We start from the raw sequence: 19,164 nt of genomic DNA, 5'->3' as shown, positions 1-19,164 counted from the left end.
TATGTACAAAGTTTCAATCAAGAAAGAAACCAGTCGGTGTGTCAGATCTGAAATACACCCACACTTGAATTCTAGCCCTCATTATCACAGAAGCATTTAGAGACATGACCCATCCCCTACCTGGCATTAGGAATGTCCTGGCTCTTAGCCTAAACATACTAGCAAGCATCAGATTGAAAATACAGAAGTAACTTAATTCACTTGGAACTACAAAATCCCAGAATCAATTAAAGCATCTTGTACCAAAAGGCAGAGCTTTAAGGCCAGCAGTGGTGTTATACTCCAGACATGACCAGGGTGTCTCTCCTGATCTTCCACGTGGCTTTTGTCACCAGTTTCTTGATGTTTGTACATGAAAACTCAAAATTCTTCATTAACAGGGATTATTGAGCCATTTCCTAGAATTTCCTAGCCCAGCTTTCAAAGATCAGGCTGGACAAGCAATGTGGTCTGACCTCATGGCTGTCCCTGTCCTTCTGATGCCCTCTTCAGTCCGAGTTATCCTATGAATTTGGTATCTGATCTCTTTCACTTTTAAAAATGAGTTTTAAAAAAGCAAGTTCCTTGTGAACCAGTTTTAGGATTAATCTCTCTAACAAAGCTTTGTTTAAAAGGGATTAACCTTAGTTACATTCAATATTCCCTTCCCTCACAGTACAAACCTTGCTCACTGTGCTGCAGCACTGATTCTGTGTTACAAGGATGGAACAGTGAGAGCAACATGGAAAACCTCTGCTGCCTCCAAGAGGTGGGGGAAAATAATAAATTTATCAAAACCAAAAAGTGTCGCAGAACACACAGGTTAAAATAGCACATACAGAAAAATCATGATCAAGATCCTGCACAAAGAGAAGGATTTATTCAGCCTATGGAACAGAAGAGACTAAATGAGTCTTCCTTACAGCTTCCACAAATGTTTCTAATAGAAATTTTTTCAGTTTTCAGGTACAAGGGAACTATTGGGGTGAAAAGGGAGAAAGGGAAGTTGGGAGAGAAAGATGGTGTGAGATTACCTGGCCCCTTCACAATACAAGTTAGAGGTGCACAATGTTGTGAAGGTGAATTTTCAGACAATTAAGCTCAGGAATCTCTGCCCTTGTTACTGTATGCAGAAAGCTGCTTTGTCAGTGCTTACACATCTTTAACAGTGATTCAACATCAAGATCACATGAAATAGATCTGATTAATAAAACAAATGAAATAATTTGGTATGGAAGGAATCTCAAGGCAGAGCAGCTTAGGCAGTGTGCACAGGTCCTTGTTCAGTTGCACATTGAATAACTACAGTAGTGGAGATCCCACAGCCTCTTCCTTATGTTGAACCTTGTATCCATTCAAAGTTTCATATATAAAGTTTCTAAAAAATGTCCTTCTTCCTCTTATCTTGCTTGCACCAAAGTGCTTTGATTTAATCAATGTAGGGGTTCTTTTTAAAAATGTGACTATCTTCCAAAGCAATTTATATATTCAGACTGGATTTCTTATGTTCTGAGTAACTTAACCTACAATATTCGCCTGTCTGGGAGAGTCAGGAGTACTCACTGAATGCTTTTTGACAAGTGGTTTTGGATATCCAGTTCAGATGCATTACTTGCAGGAAGGAAACATGGTCTTCCTCAGACAGCAGTGAAGGGAAACTAAAGGTTTGTAACCAGAAAACTCTTCAAATACCCACTGTAATCAAATGGTAGTAAGTTTTTGGCATAAATCCTGGGAAGATCTATTCACCCACAAGCTTATCAAGAAGCACTCCCCCAGCGGAGTCACTTATCTTCCTGTACAAAAGCTGTATTTGGCAGACTGTGCTTCTCATTTGCATTAACTTATATCTGCACCAAATTAAGGTATTCTTAATTAAACAGTCTGAATAAAAAAAAAGCCCTCAGAATCTATATTATCTCAAGATCAATTCATGCCACTTAGAGGTCTTACTGTTGTATAGCTTAAAATAAAATCCAAAGTAAAACATGATGGCACAGAGAAAAAAAAAAGCTTAATGACCTACTCTGAGTGAAAGCTTTCTTCTTGTTTAGACTTTTCTGTAATCTCAAGGCCATTTTTTTTAACTTGGCAAAGCAGGCACAAAAACTGCACTACAGGAGATTGCATACTGCATAACAAGTTAGTACACGTTTGAAAACCACTCAGCAGCCACAGGCTAGAGATTTTTGATGTCATGGAATCAGTTGTGTATCTCACATGAATGCCAAGGAAATCCAGGCTTCACACTATGCATAGGAATACTTGGAATTTCTCCTGCACATGGACAGTAAGTTATCTACACTTCAAACACAGAAAGAAAATGGATGCAATGACATTCCAAATGCAGAAAAATTTACATTAAGAGCAAGATTTAGATGGTTACATCAGTACTTTACTTTAAGAAACTAGTTAATCATCACTAGTTCTGAAAATTGACCTTCTGGGTTTCCAGATATGGAAAACTGAATGACTCCAATCCTCAGGGGAGCTCCAAGTTACACTTGGCACATGATGCAGTTGGAAAACCAAGCAAGACTCTTGCCTTGTATTATTACCTGGCAGCCAGAAGCCTTCAGTAGTTCAGTTCTTGGCTCTGGCCAGTAGGACACGTTGTCTTAGGTGACAGAAGATAATAAAAAATACTTTATATAATAGCAAGTTGTATCTTGAGCACAAGGTCACAATCTCCATATTGATCAAAATATTTTTGTTTTCAACTACACCAAGATGAATAAGGAATCAAAGCAGCTTTTAAGAACTCATGACAAACTGCTTGGATTTGCTCCTTACTGTACTCCTGTTGCCTCCCTGCTCACATACCTGCAGAGATGAAGGCACTATCACTGCTTATTTCCTATGCTGTGACACAACCAAAGGCTCTAATTAATCTATTCAAGTTTAGCTAATCCTTTCACTGGATTTTCCTGACAGCTTCCACTCATTGAATCTGTGTGTGGAGAACAAGTTCTTTTCATTAGTATATAAAAGGAGGGATGGTATTGGTTTACTGGTCAAAGGATAATTCTTCTGCAACAAGCTTGGTCTTTTGTGTCTTACATTGACTGAGGAAAACTGCTGTATGCCACCAACAGAATGCAGTTTTGTTTGCTTGTTTTTCAGTTTGAAGAAAAAAAGTACACATTCCCACTCCTGGTTTGTTACAAGTCAGCTCAGTGAAATGAATAGCCTAAGTCATCCTCAAAATGTGTTGTGGTTAAAAGCCTGCCTTATGCATTGGGCACATTCCACTCCTTTCTCATCAGGCCCAAAGACCTTGGTTACAAGGTAATTTCAGCATATTCCATTCCCACCCCACCTCCCAGCTGCCACTCACAACAGTGTTGGACAAAACGTTTGTAAAAACTCCCAGGAAGATGAATGCTGCTGCTGAGAGAACAGTAACTTGGGACTTTGAAAAACTGAAGTGAAAAAGAAGTGATTTACCACTACATATCCACAGCTGCAGGGAAACCTAACAGCTAATAGTGTGCACATAGGGAGGGCTTAAGGGAGCACCCAAACCCCTACACTAGAGCACTTAATAATGTATTAGCATTAAAGCATACTGGAGTTTAAGAGTAATTTAATACTCCTTGCACAAGCAAGATTAAAGAGGGAAGCCAATCATTTCCAAACCTTGACACTTACAAATTACTAATCAGGAGAAGGTGAGGCTTCTTACAGAAGCACAGTAGGTAACTCTGTGCTTAGAGTTCTGACATCACCCAAGTAGTTTCCAAATAATTTCTCAAATCAGGTATCAGACAACTGGATAAGAAAAGAGAAATAGCTCAAACAATTTATTTATTCTGACAGCCTCCTTATGTATAATTTTATCACAAACAGAGAATTTCCTGTTTGACAAGTCCTCCCTTTTCTAGAGGAGCAAAGCGACATTACTGAATGCAGCCATGCAGTTTGTACTGACAGACTGCATGCTTTTCTTGAAAGCTCCATTCTGATAGCAGCAGGAGGTCAGAAAAGAATCAAAAACCTGATTGTGGACAGCTGCTGATTTTAAATGCTGGTGTCACCTGTAATGCATTAAGAACTCCTCAGAGACTTAAATGATGAAGCTTCAGTGAGGTTTAACTTGCCCACACTAACTTCATAAACAGATGTTGTCCTGAAGGGAACCAGTTAGTTATTTGACACAACATTGTCAGCTGCCTCATCAGGTAAGGATTGTTCCCTCTAGTTGGAAAAATGCACAGAAATCATTGAAATAAATTCTGTCCAAATAAAGATGGCCAGAATTTTAAAACCAATTGAAAACTGCAACAGACACTGATGACAGGAACTTGACTGAACTGGAGAACAATGTGAGTGTTCTACAGCATCTAAATTAACTCAAATACACACAACTCTACTGCTGAGAAGCAGTTTAACAGTCTTTTGTAGCTCATGAAAGCTCACTGTGGAAATTGCAGATTTTCAAGCTGCTCTTCTTCATGATTTAGGGGTGGCAGAAGAGAATTTTCACAGTAGGGGCTGCAATTACTTCTTAGACATCTGTGAAAGATACTTCTAGAATAAAGCAGATACACAGTGAACAAATGCTTAATGCTACTAACATCACCCTCTGCATTCAAATACAACAGCTTACCAGTTGTCAGCATAAGTTCAGCTTCAGGAAAAAAAGGAGCATAAATACTGAATAATTCTATCAATAACAAAGACTCACTGCTGGTAAAAATTCACTCCAAACAAAGATTTATTTTGGTGGTGGTCCTGAAGAGTATCTTCATATTCATTAGCTTGTGTAACAAAACACCTGTGCAGTTTTCTAGCTAAGGATTTACTACTCATCCAAGTCAAAGATTTCACCATTTATCTTCAGCAAGTTGATTTTCCCTTCACTTGCCAGGACAGAAATATAACCAACAAAAAAAAAGGTTTTGTGGGGATTTGACAAGCAGAGATAAAGCAGCTCTTGTGAGTTCTAATTATGATTTCACTTCCATGCTCTTTAGGCTTAAGCAAGAGTACAAATTTACAGATAATTTATTACTCATATATCTGTGTGAAGTCAGCTATGGCAGCAAAGCCATCACAGGTCTCGAATCCAACAGCAATCCTTTTCTCACTGAAGTGGTGTATTTATGAGCAGTAATATTGCTAAAGCAGAATCTGAATTAGAAGCCTTTTACATGCCCTTCTAAGAAATTGTTTCCCTCAATCTACCCAAAGATGTGAAAAGAATAAATATTGTCTAAAATCTGAAAGTCAAAATAGGTTTGCAAAAGTTCTTGGCCATTTTTTTAACTAAGGGAACTCCTGGCATGCAATTTCATCTGTTGCACCTCGAGGCACTATCTTTCTTTGAAACCTGTACAATATAAGACCTGTTCAGACTGGCAGACAAAACTTTTAGTTGTAGCAGCTACAGTGGATGAGCTACAGTGAATGAGAACACAAAGGTTAAAAATCATTCTCAAGCATCTGATGGATAAACAACCCTTCTTTTTCCTCAGAAGGGGTAGCACTATGTGCTTATTTAGATACATGAATAGCTACTAACAATAACAACATGGAACAACTGTAAGAGATCTGTTAAGTCTAGCTATCACATCCCAAATGAATGGTCTGATTAAATGGAAAGTTTAAGAATTAATAAATTGTCTTAGAATATAGTTACTACAAATTGGGTGGAATTAAAGGTGTACTTAGAAAAACCCTAAAATTATCAGCAAGAAAAGCTTGGCATAACTATCTTCAGAATATGCAAAAATCAAAACAAATTTGTCTGTGTTAAAAACATTATAAGAAATGGACAGGAGCTCTTACCTAAAGAGGATTGAACTTTTCTGCCTGTATCTTGTACTAAAACAATATGGAATTTATTGCTTTAAACAGAACTAATTATGGTTCTTTAACATATAGTTTTTCATAAAGAGTATCTTTCACAGAAGCTTCTAGTTAAAATAATGGCAACACTTGCAGCAACAGATCTTCCCATAGACCAGTCTAACTACAGGCAACTTCTGGAGTCAAGGATTCTTTACTGAATGAACACCCCAAAACTTGAACAACTTGGATTAATCCCCAAACTGCAACTATTCACCCATTCAGAATGGGAGGTATCGCAACCTGACAAGTTCTCAGTATCTGACTCCTGAACCAGAACAGAGGACAGAAAGTAGAAGCGCCCAGCTGGGCATCTAACTCTCCCAAAATCCCAAACTTTACTCCCCTTCTCAATACTTGGTTTTAAGAGGGCTAAGGCTGACAACTCTTCAGGACATGAAGAAACATTAGGCAGAAACTTTAAGTACAGAGTTGAAGGAACAGATAGCCCTTAAAACTCACAGTAGTTCACTCCTACTTTCTACACAGCCTTCCATCTTCAAAAATGGTTGTTGCCCTCTGCTCTAAGGGCCACTGCCAGCCTTGCACTCAAGTACAGGTGAGGAAAAGGACATGGACAGTTCTCACCACTTCTGAAAACCATAAGGTTTCTGCAGTCTATTAGTCTTACAATACTGACAACACTATACACTACACAGCACCCCTAAGAATGGGCTTCAGTGCAGTGTATTTTAGTGGGTGAGACACACAGAAAGTAAAATAATCAGATCAAGTTCTGCTGCCCTTCTTGCAGGCATTTCAAAGCTACAGTTGAAGAGACCTGAGAAGCCAAGTACTTCTGGCCTAATGAACACAGATTTCCAATCAGCTCTACATCAGGCTGTATGAATTGGTAAAAATTTCCTTTAACAGCAACTTAGAAGTACTATCTTTATGCTGCCATCCAGAGGCAGCATCTTACAAAGCATCTAAGTTTAGATTTGGCAAGTACACCTCCTGGTAAACAGTGCAAGCTAAGAGCACTAAACCAGAATGTAAACTACCAGGTGGCCTTCTCAACCCACTCCATCTCCACATTAATGAACTGACAGACGCCAAGCACCACATTCATTTCCTTCAGCAAGCACTGCAGCTGCATGAACCTCTAAATACACGGCATATCCAGAGAAACATCCTGAACAAAGTAACTCTGGTTGGCTTTGCCGTTTGAGAATGCATAAATTTCATACCACCTCTGTGGTCTAAACCTCCCTACTGCTCATTTCAGTTCTAAATGCTGAACTCTGAGTGCAAGCCATCTTCTAACTTTTATACAGACTATAAGTGACCCCTAAACAAGTACCAAGCAAATTAGAGGAATGGTTAGTATTAAGCATGCCTCCATCTTTACCTGCACAGCTACACATCTCTGCAGCTCACACCATCCCTGAGACACCCACATGGAGCACCTGGCAGTCAGTCAGTGGCAGCATACAGTAAACCACTTGACTTTTCAGGAAATCTCAGTTTTACTTTTATTTTACACACAAGTCTCTAATCACCAGCCTCTGGGGGCTTCCTGATTTTTTCCAGCTGCAAATAAGAAGTGCCATATGGTACTCATTACAGGTTAAGATTTAGTAGTCATTTAGGACCTTTCCTTGTGACAGGTGTTAGATGTTGCCACTTTCTATAACCATGTCCAAATGTAACACAAACCTAGACCCAATCGTAAGTCAGGCTTCAAAGCCTCAGATATGCTTGCAAGCCACTTATTACACACTCATAGCACCAGTCCTTCCAGCATTGTTTTTACTCCAGTTAAAGAAATGGAATAAAAAGATATTCCCTGGAAAATGTCCTGTTTCTCACCCTCATCCATATAACATGCAATAGAAGAAGCTTCAATTCCAGAGTCCTGTTAATAGAGGTCAGACATCTGTCACTGATAACTGCACTTTCAAGTGTCAAGAGCATGAAGCAGACCACACAAGAACAGAAAACCACTTCTTCCTTGGAGAAAGGAGAGGAAAAATTGAATAGCATTTCAAATTAATCCAACTCCATTCTGGTCTATTTTGAAACTACTGAGAGCACTAAATTAATACCAAAGATTAAGCAAATATACATGCTAAAAAGAATAGAGGCTGTGCAGAGTGATATTGCACTGAGATGCTATCTGAAGAAGTCCACACCCTCTTAACTGCCAGAACAAGACCTAACTCACTTTAAGGCTTGGTGGGTGTCTGGGGGATTTTTTTTTTTATTTGTGGTGGAGGCAATTATCAGCTCTATTCTCCTTCAGTTCTTGGACCAAGTATCATAGCTTCAAGGTTCTTCTAGTTTGAGCTGTTTTATCATTTGTTTATGCCCGTGGCAGCAGCACACTCTGTGTGTGCACTTTAACACCTAAAGAGAGCACTACAGGCAGCACTTTCTCTGTGGTGCTCAATGCTAACAAGGAGCTACTCTCCAGCCTCAGGTAATCAAAGCTGGTAAAGTAAGTGGCATTGAAGAGGGCCTAGTTAAACAAGGAAGCAATGGAGACCAAACAATTCTCCTAACCCTGTACGTCAGAGGCACTAGTAAAAGAATGGAACATCAGGATCTGATGAGATGGGAGACCCCTTTATCCACATGGGTTCAGAAATCCCTAAAGCTGATCAAAGGTGAATATTTAGTGAGAGGTCTCAGATGCCTGTTCAGGAAGTCACATGCTGAACTTCAGCAGATACAGAGTACCCTCAGTGTCAGCCTCTCAGGTTCATTCACTTAAGCACTGGTTTTGTGCTACAGCAGTAGCTCAGGGCTCCTTAGAGCACCTGCCACTTCAAGTGAGGAACTTCTGTGCAAAATGCACCTTCCTATGAAAGAGTGACCTTCTAGTGAATGGACAATCACAACAGAAATTTCTCAGACTATCTTCCAGGAAAAAAAACCAAAAGGGGGCCTGAATGTATTTTATTGCCTTTAAAATGCTGTAAGACAGCCCCAGGCTAGTGCTAGTAGAACATTCTATCTAGCACATGCAGATCTTGGAATTTGATACTCAAGTTTGATTAGAAGAAAAAGATTCCACTCCCTTACACCAGAGAAAATACATCTAGAGGCTATAAATTATATTATCCTAAAGAATCATTACATTTAGATTGCACTGATCATTGCCAAACAGAAAGCAAGTCTCAGGAACTAAGTCATACTTCTCAGAGACTTGCTTCATTTAAAAATTTGAACCCATGCAAGGAATTAGCTGAAAGGGCCATATATTAGATCTTTAAATAGAACCTTAAAAACCCAACTAAATTTTAAAAGTATTACCATTGTGTCAATTACAGGAGAGGCAATAGAAATCTGATCAGTGCTAGAGAAAGGGGGTACAGAGCGACAGGAAAGACACTTTACATTTTTGTTTCAAAGGGAAACAAAAGGAGAGGGAGGAAATCTTCAGTAGCAGCACTGAGATTCTCCTTACTTCGATACTTGTAAATTTATGTTATTGCTTTTGTCAGCAATTGATTTTATTCCCAGTCACATTCTGGAGGTTCCCCAGTAGCAAGTTGACAATATGAACCTAAAGTATCTCCTTGCAGTGATTCTCTGACAGGGTCCAAGGGTGTCAGTGAGCTGTCTTCCTTATAACATCACACTAAAATACTGCCAGTTTAAAAAAGGGCGGGGCTGGGGGCAGGTAGGCAACACACGGTTCCAACACCCCAGCAGAGTAATTAAACTGAGGAGACCCATTCATAAGAAATAGCCCTCAAGGATTATTAAAACTTGAGATGCAGTACAGTTCAGTCTGAAGCTTGGCAGGAGTAAGGAACAGCCCCTGGCATTTGTACTCATTCCAAAGCAAAGCCACTTTCTCTAAGGGAAAGTATTCCCTCAGGCACCCCACTTTTAGGGACTATACCAACTTCCACAAGTGCTGTTTGGAGCCAAACATATGAAAAGAAAATAACCTGCTTCAAGTTTGTGATAGATGCTCTGCATCCTGCAGTAATCTGTAAGTTAACTGCAAATATTGAATTAGGAGCTTTCCCACCAAGTTTTAACATTATTCCTACAGCAAGAAAGGTTTGGAATAGAAAATAGTGTTTCAATGTCTAAGTTCCACTATTACTCCTTAACAGGACAGGGAAGAAAAAATATAGCAAAAGGTTCCTGGGCCAAGACAAGCACATGGAGAGATCATTCAGCAATTAGCATCACAAGCAAAACTGACTCATCAGTTCACTACACATTGTCTCTTCATTATCAGTTTCTAATGATTTCCTTCAGAAAATTCATCTTTACACTTTAAATATTAAGTCATTTTCTACCAAAATGATCAGCATACTCAGAGTCACAGAGTAAGTTGGAAGGGACTCTCAAGAATTAAAGTCCAGCTCATGGCCAGGCTTAGCACCATCCCCAAGAGTCACACCGCGTGCCCTTTTCTTGCTTAGTCTTTCTGCTATCAAGACAAAAATAGTTACTGAAAACCTTACACTACAATTTAGAACAATATATCTCAGATTCATCTGCTTAGTCCAACTGTTTAAAAAGACAGGGGGAAAAAAGTAATACTGTTTCCATTACTATTTCTATAACAGACTGTGCTCTTCCTCCACAATTACTTTTGCAGGATATCAGCAATCTAAGGTTCTATAAAAAGGCTTCTTTCATTACTCTGATTTTTGGGTACAGCATACCCATGTCCTGAAAATACACATTTCCTGAGCATGACTAGACCTGTCAACAAACATTTTCTCATCCAAGCATAAAGACGTTGTCTAGGTTCACTTAGGATACAAACATTCATATATTAGAGATGTTTTAACACTTTATTACTACCACAGCTTTAAGAACATGAAAGGTTTTAGAACAGAAAAGTGCTGATACAGGAGTGTCATCCATTCTACTGCCAAGAGGTTTCCATTAGCATTCTGGCTCAGAAACTAAATGGAATTATGTATATACTCTTCCTTCAATCTAAATTACAAAATCCATTTCCACCCAGACAAATACCAACTTCTGCATGGATGTTTTCACTGTGTGTCTGGGGAGACTCTGGGCACAGCTTTCTACAGCAACTTCCATGGCACCACCTTCCCTATTAACAAAGGCACAAATGAATATTGGAAGCTAAACTACCAAAACAAAACACATTCAGAATCACAGAATGAACTAGGTTGGAGAAGACCTTTAAGATCATCTAGTTTAACCTATGACCTAACCTAGCACCTCAACATAAGTAAACCACAGCACTGAGTGCCATGTCCAGTCTTTTTTTAAACACATCCAGGGACAGTGACTCTACTACCTCCCTGGGCACACAATTCCATCGCCCAATCCCTCTTTTAGTATAGAATTTTTAACCTAAACTTCCCTTGGTGCAGCTTAAGACTGTGTCCCCTCCTTCTGTTGCTGCCTGGAGAAACAGAGTGAGCCCCATCTGACTACAGCCACTCTTCAGGCAGTTGCTGCAAGTGATAAGGTCACCCCGAGTCTCCTTTTTTCCATGCTAATTTCTCATTCTCTCTAGATTTTCTCATTATTTTAAATATTTTAAAATTCTTAAGCCATTAAATAAGTTCTGCAGAAATCTCAAGTTTTTTTCTCATGTCTGATGACAGAGTGAATTGATGAATAGAGATGGCAAACTCAAATATAAATTCTCATTTCTCACTGCAGAAGCTTCCTTTTTCTTATGAACAGCTTTGCCCTTTAAGGCTGAATATACAATAGAAGCGTTCTAACTAATTCAGAACAAATACTTTCTATTATGAAGCCAATTCCTATTGTCAGAATGACAGCTAGAAATTACCCTTCAGGAACAATGGCTTCTGCTATCTTTCTGTGTGACAGGTTGGTTCTAAATAAATTGACTCAAAAAAACCCACTGGCTCATAAAAGGGATTATTTTAAGAAGATTTTAAAACTGAGTTCATAAGCTCCTTCACCCAAACATTGTTTTCAGCGGCATTTCTTGTCAGGACATCACAATTTCTGGGAGCTGGAGGCTTGTCTAGCCTTGCCTCAAGTCACGGTAGTTTCATTGCTTTAAGTAAAGCGATTTAATTGTGGGTTTTAATAATTGCTACTTTAATTCAAGGTGTAGAAAGAATGCAGCTCATGGTTCAGGGTGGTCATTTTCTTCTTTCTATCAGATTCCTGGGGCATTTAAGTGCATAAAGAGAAAAGTTTGCTTTTGAAGAACTGATGCTGTATTTAACAGACACAGACTGATGCTACATAGAAATATATATACAACTCACAAATGAAATAAAAACTTTCCTAAGGAAGGAAGACAAGCCTTCACTGCTAACATGGTGAATTAGAAAAAATCAACTATAACTGTAGAATTAATGGTTGCCTAAGCTTGACAGCTTAATGTAGTTAATAACTAATGCTTGCTATACTTCCACACAGAATGTAGGAGTTGGAGTGGACAGGAATCAGATAGAAATGAAACTAACTATTCTAAATATACAGTAGATTTTTGATATGTACAGAATACTGGAGAAATACAGGTAAATTCAGTATAAATAATCACTCCTTATTTCCTCTAACTACTTTTAAGTAGTCCAAGGATTCCAAGTCACAAGTTCTGCATCACTTTGCTTATATCATAATACAAATTAAGCTACTACTTCCTACAAATTAAGACTCATCAGTCATATTTTTCTAGATTAAGACAGAAAAGTAGAAAACTCTGACTATAAGAAAAGCATGAAGGAGTTGGTAACAGGAAAATAAGGCTGCCAGTGTACAGCACTGCAGGCAAGCAAAAAGTCACAGCAGCCATTGATAACTGATTATTCCTGAAATACAGCTAATGACTTGAAACAGCATTCATAACTCATCACTATTACAAGGGCTCAGTACAATTTCTCTCAGTACAATTGTTGTAGTTCACTTCACTTTGGCATTACCATTGCCAGATAAAGCCAAAATTTTATACTTAGCATAATAAAGTTCTATGGTTTTGTCCAGCCCAGTAACCATACAAAAAGACAGGCAAACTGAAAAATAAGCTAGAAAGGAACATGCGCACAGTTCTGCCTCATTTTCTATACAAAAGCACAAAGACGTTGTGACTTCTGTCATTTGCAGCAGTAGTTCCTAAAACGAGCAGTGTTGAAGAATCTCTATGAAGCTTTATCTTTCCAATTAATGGCTCTGAATCTCTGAAATGAAGCCATTCCACTGCAGCTCTGAATACTTGCCATGGCTCTCAGGTGAGACTGTGCAGCAAATAGCATCAAATGGACCTGCCAAACCTCTATTTCTTCCACCAGAGCCAATGAGGTGATCTCATCTATCAGAACTACATCTCCAAATACAACAGCAGGACAGACAACTACTGCAGTAGAGAAAGAGATGTCAGGAGATGAAAGTCTTGATTTCATACCATGAACCACATCAACAGCAACCAAGGATTTCCTCTGTGCTCAGTGTTCCTCCTGGAGAAGGGGTGTCTGCCACATCTACAGACCTCAGCAGCAATCAAAGGTTGTGTAAGTCTGGTTCCTAAAAACATCTAAATTCACTAGGAAGCAGCAGAGCATAAATATCTTTCTCTAAATTAGTGGTGTGATTTAAAATTAAGATTCACCTTGCTTACAACTAAAGCCAGTCCTAGAATAAACACACTTTCCAACATGTTTAATGCATTTCAGCAGAAAATCCTGACAGATACAGACACTGGCAAAAAGACTTACTAACCTGTGTTAGTATTCCCTTCAGGGAAGTGAATAAACCTTGGCTTATGTTGAGGAAAGAGAGGGAAAAGCAGGATTTCAGCAGAGCTGCAGCAGCAAAGCTTATCAAGTATGCACTGGCATCATGTTAGACTAGAGCAGGACAGCTCTGCAGGTCTAGCTATACCTCAATAAAATGAATCCTACTGTAGATAATAAACTAAACCACCAGTGTGTTGCACACATATGCCTTTTACACTGCTAGGAGAGAGAAGAGATTGAAATTCAACTCTGACATTTTAATTCTCTGTAGAGATTAGGTAAAAGAAACAAAATACAGATGAGAGACTAAACTATTTCCCTTGTCCTCAAAAGGGAGGGGACAAAGAAATCCAACAGAGCTGCAATAACCAAGAGCCTTCAAGTGAGCTGAAATCCATAGCTTTAAAGCCCCTTCCTTTCCAACTCCTAACACAGTCCTCAAGTAAAAAAAAAAAATCCCAAACCAAAACCCCTAAACATTATCTATATTGCCACTACAATTTGTCTTCTGTTCCATTATAACAGAATAATACACATACAAACACACACTTCATAAGACACCTCCACAAAAGTGGAAGACAAAATTAAAATTCTGAATGCTATATGCTGACACCTTAAGAGATGATTTTTTAACTAGTAGAAACTAAATTTTAAAAACCCCCATTTAATCTGATACCTTGCAATCTGCAATTTAACTTAATGAATTATAATTAACTTTTAATTACTCGTTATGAAAACTGTCTTAACAAAAAGTATATCTAGGAGCACAACTATATTTCCATGTAATTTTAGACTTTTAGGATAATTCAGGCTGGAAGGAGCCTTGAGGTTATTTAGTCCAGTGTCCTACTCAAACATGTAAAAAGAGAGGCAGAGTTTCATAACCAGGAATCACACAGTATCAGTCTTTTTGAAGCAGACTAAAGAGATGTCTACTAATGCATTAGTTTCAGCATCATGCCTTCTGGAAGAAGGGAGAGTAAAGGATTAACAAGCTTAAGCTACAATGTAAAACTTGTAATACAGCTTTGCAATTATCTAATTGCCCTTCATTCATCTCTCTTAAAATTAAGATCACATCCTGCAGTCTTTGCTTCTTGCAGTGCCTCAACAACAAATTGTCCAAGAAAGACTTAAGCACTGCAAGACTCAGTCAATTGCAAAGCAATATTTTAAAAATAAGCAATAGATTTATTCGTATAACTGGGACCCTTTTCATCTCAGCTATGTTTATTCTGATGACAATTCCACATTACATTGAAGCTTCTCCTCCCCACACTTAGCCATGACATACCCAGGATGCTCAGCACATTGCCTTTTTTCAGACACTGCACTGTACCAATGATATTTAATGAGGTTTAATTGCATTGCAAACCTTTCAGAGGAGGGTAGAGAACACCACTTAGCGATCCTTAAAACTGCATCAGCACTCTATATTTTGAACAAGTTTTATTTCAGGTACTCTTGAGAATAGATGCTTTACAGCACTAAAAAGTCTGCAGTCAACCCCAGACTGCCAAACACTGCATTGAGCAGGAACTTTAATGCACCCCAGTGGTTTTTAGTGTTACTGAGTCCACAGGGCCTTATGCAACAGACAAGCAAGAAGTGTCTTAACTCCAGACAATTGTGTCTGGTACTATCAGCACTGCCAGGGGCTACTGTCCCTTCAGTGCATTTGTGCAATGCCATTCCTAGAACATACACCTGAGCATTGCCTGGCCACCTTGCTCTGGGGTGATCAGGAGGGTTGGCACAGCTGATACAAAGGGAAAATGAAGCTTTTTAATCTCAGTGAATGAAAGGTAAAAATGCTCAATGCATCTTCACTGCATGTCTGAAACACATTCCTCCCTGTACTTTGCTCCAGACTGAAAATATGCACATTAGATTTGCTGGGATGCCCTTCATCATTTCAGTAGTTTTGTAATACAGAAAAGTTTGCACATGTTCTAGTAAACCCAACAACAGCTAATTGCATTACAGTAAGCATCACTGCTTATGCACAGTAGAAAAAAATCACTACATAAATTTACATTTGCTATTAAATAAATTAACTAATTTATCCTAGGAAAATTTCCCTTTCTACTTTAAGAAAGATAACTAATAATTGGTTCCAGTGCATAGACTATTCATTCATGACCAGGAAAACGAAAGCCTAGGAAGTTCCACTGAAATATCACTCTATTTCCATCATGTGGAAAAACTGCAAAAAATACATAATGATTTTATAAAAGATTCTGTTGTGGTCTAAATTGTTCTTACATTCTGCTTCATTCAGGATTCCTTGGATTTGTTAGCATTTTAGTACATGCTGGAAGAGAAGCTGAGATATAACTTTTACTATATATCTTCAACTAAAAGCCATGAAAATTCAAAATCAGAACATGTGACAAATGATAAGTTGCAAGCAGGAGGCCATGAGCCTTGATGTTATGAAACCCATCTTGTGCATGACTAATCAAGACACATCTACAGAATTTCAGGATTAAATACCTTCTGAACCCTAAGAGCCAGCTTCCACTACTTTCTGCTTTTACAGACCTAGCTTTTGTAACTAGAAAGAGCCACTGCCAGTTATGAAATGGAAAATAATAACAACCACCACCACTATCATGATGAAATAGTTAGAACAAACAGGAAACACAGATGACTGTCAAATTAACCATATTGATCATGTACATTGTAATTGCTGACATGGTACCATGTATTTGTACCTATGGTAACTTCTGAAAGGAAAAAAAGAACTCTCAACTAAACTTAGAGAACTTTCATAAATTATACATGACTTCCTTAAACACAAATTATATCCATCTTGCCAGCCTGCCTTATTATACTTGAACAACTCTTTTCAACTCTACACTTTCAGTCAAAGTGGAATTATAATGGAAGGCAAAGGAAAAAGACATTGGAGACACTACTCAATTTTTACTAACTTTTGGGCTGACAAAGTCTATTTACACTTTAAAAATCTAGGCCTTAGGTATGAGGGAAATTGTTCCAATATAAGCCAATAGTCAGTCACTAACTTCTAGTGAGTTTCATAGACAGCACAACTGACGACTCTCGTTTATCTCTGCTCTTTAATTAAACACATTTCTCAGTCACAGCTTGCAGTCACTTTTCTATAACATAGTACAAGTGTAAACCTGCCAGGAGAAGAACAAAATTCTGCTTATAAAAGATTGCCTTATATACATGTATGTAGATTTATTTTAAAACTACCAAGGCAGTTAAGCAATAATTGAAATTGTCCATTGGAATAAGCAAGCCCTCATACCCTCTGCTGAAAGCGCACATAAGCACTTTAAAAAATATTCTAATTTCATTAATTGATGAAACTATCTTCCATTTCATTCATTCTCCCATTCAAAAGTAAAACCATTTTCAAACTCCCAGTTACTTTTACCCTGTTCATCAGTAGTTACACACTTCACTCTACGTCAACAATGAGTCTGCACAAGAGTGCATAGCATAATCCATATGCTGCTCTCCAAGTGTAGACCATGGGCTGTGAAAACTCAGCAATGAAATCTCAACAATGAAATCAATCCCCCCCCTTCAGTATGAAACATTACTTTGGATTTTTTTTTAATAAGTCACAGGGATTTCTCTGTGATGGGCAGAGAACTCTTAACTATCTTCTGTCATTTGGTAACTGATCACATAGCAATACACACTATCACAACGATCTGGAGCAAAGAGGATTTTTAAATTGGAAATGTGAATTATGATAATGTTGAATAACAATTTCAAGTACTATTTCAATAAGGGTACCAGAATTACTTGAAGTCATTTGACCAAATTCACCCTTTTGGGGGGGTGATTCTGACACAGGGTCCCAAAACAAAATTTACAGAAGAGATTGTGTGAATCAAACATACTGCTACAGCATTCAGTCACCCATTTCTGATAATGGGTAGAATAAATTGCTGATACCCATTAATAAGGATCAGCGATATTTAGTGTTATCATAGGAAATTAAAAAACATCAGAAAACCAAAGTACTGAGAAACCATTAGAAAAAACCATATTACAAAAGACCAGTGGGATTTATGTAGTTTGGAACAGAGGCATCTCTCTTCATTCCCCCACCCCCACTTAGCCCTTGGGTCTTCAGTTAATCTTATCTCACTGCAAATCCTAAAAGAAAGGCTGCAGCACAAGGGAGTGTTAAGAACCAGAAATTCTACCACTGGTTTTGCTCCCTTCTTCATTTCTCCCATGGCAGGGGACTTCTTACAGGGTCACCAGAGACCCCCATTTCCACACCCCACAGATTCACAGTAATTGCACACACGGAACTCTGCTTGGATGCAGAAAGAAAATGGTCAAATTTAGGCACACAAATCTCCCTATCTTCAACCCCTACCTGCTAAAACAGTGAAGCCCTGTAGGTGGGAGTGCCTGGGTCTGTCTTTGGGGTGGGGGTTATGGCAGGCTGGGCTGAGGCCTTGCTGAGCAGAGCAGCAGGAGCAGTGCCACAGACAATGTGGAGCCGAGCAGCTCCGTATCAGTGAGCACTGCTGGCACACCAGGATCACTTACACTTGGGTTCCCACCTGGGCACAGCAAGGAGGGGTGGAAGAGGAAGGAAGGAAGTATATTATGGCTGGTCTTTGTAGACCTTTCATCTGCCCTCTGAAAAAGCAAAGTTTCACTGTAAAGGAATGCACTTCAAAGGAGAGTTCAAGACAAATAAGAGTTTGTCAGCACTAACTACAGAATTGAAGGGGGGAGTAGCAGAATTGTACTCTGCACCGATTACCATAATGTATTATGACTTTTCAACTAGAAAGGAGTCCTAAACAACAGAAATCTGGATTTTTCTTTCCACTTTCCAAGTAAACTTAAAAAAAGTTAAGAAATATACATGGATCATCAAATCTGAAATTGACACAGGTTAAAGTGGGAGCCTCTTTAGATCATTTCACCACTTGTTAGCAGCTAAAGGTCTTAATCAAATAGCCTGAAACCTGAAGCTAGATCATCTCTCCCACCCCTCAGTCCCGAGGCCCTGCCACGGCAGGGAAGCCGGCAGAGCATCCCTTTTCCAAGCACAGAGACCCAAAGGCTCCTCCAGGCCGCCTCTGTACCACACCGCACACATTACCACCTCCGCTAGCACTTCCACTCGAGTTTTAAGAAAGCAGAAATACAACCCTGGAGAAAAGCAAGTCCCGGTGTGAGGCACAGTGCTCCGACAGACCATGCCCACATGGCTCCATCTCCGTGCCACATCCAAGTGTTACTCACGGCTGCAGGTGATGGCTCAGTGGCAAGAGCTCAGACACTGCTCCACGGAGTTCTTTGGGGGGGAAAAGGCAAGGGGGGAAAATCTTTCCTCCTTTGTCCTGGAGGAACAGCGGGTTCAGAGCCCACACTAAGTTCATCCGGGCTTCCCCCGCCTCGCACTCCATCACTCCCCGGAGCCACCGGCGAACCCAGAGGTGCGGGCGGCCCGCGGGGAGCGGTCCAGTCCGACGGGGCAGCAGCGCGGGGCTCTGCCCGGCAAGAGCGGCCCGGGAGCCCCAACACCCGCGGGCAGCCGGAGAGACCCTCCCGCGGCCCAGCCTCGGCGTCCCCCGCCCGGAGCCACCGAGCTCCTGTCAGGGCGATGCCACCTTCAGCCACCCCAGTTCCAAAGGGGCTCCAACGCTCCCCCCAG

The 19,164-nt window shown here is 39.6% G+C and overlaps 1 protein-coding gene across 2 annotated transcripts in view; it reads right to left on the bottom strand.

Annotated features, from left to right (window-relative positions):
• The window catches only part of COL4A5 (collagen type IV alpha 5 chain), a 72,107-nt gene that overhangs the window by 52,670 nt on the left and 273 nt on the right, over window positions 1–19,164 (bottom strand). The gene's annotated exons all lie outside the window — the stretch shown is intronic.

Source organism: Ammospiza nelsoni, chromosome 15, assembly GCF_027579445.1.
Source record: "Ammospiza nelsoni isolate bAmmNel1 chromosome 15, bAmmNel1.pri, whole genome shotgun sequence".
In the NCBI taxonomy this organism is placed as follows: domain Eukaryota; kingdom Metazoa; phylum Chordata; class Aves; order Passeriformes; family Passerellidae; genus Ammospiza; species Ammospiza nelsoni.
The sequence above is the reverse complement of the archived record's forward strand: the minus strand, read 5'-3'. Positions and strand labels throughout refer to the sequence as shown.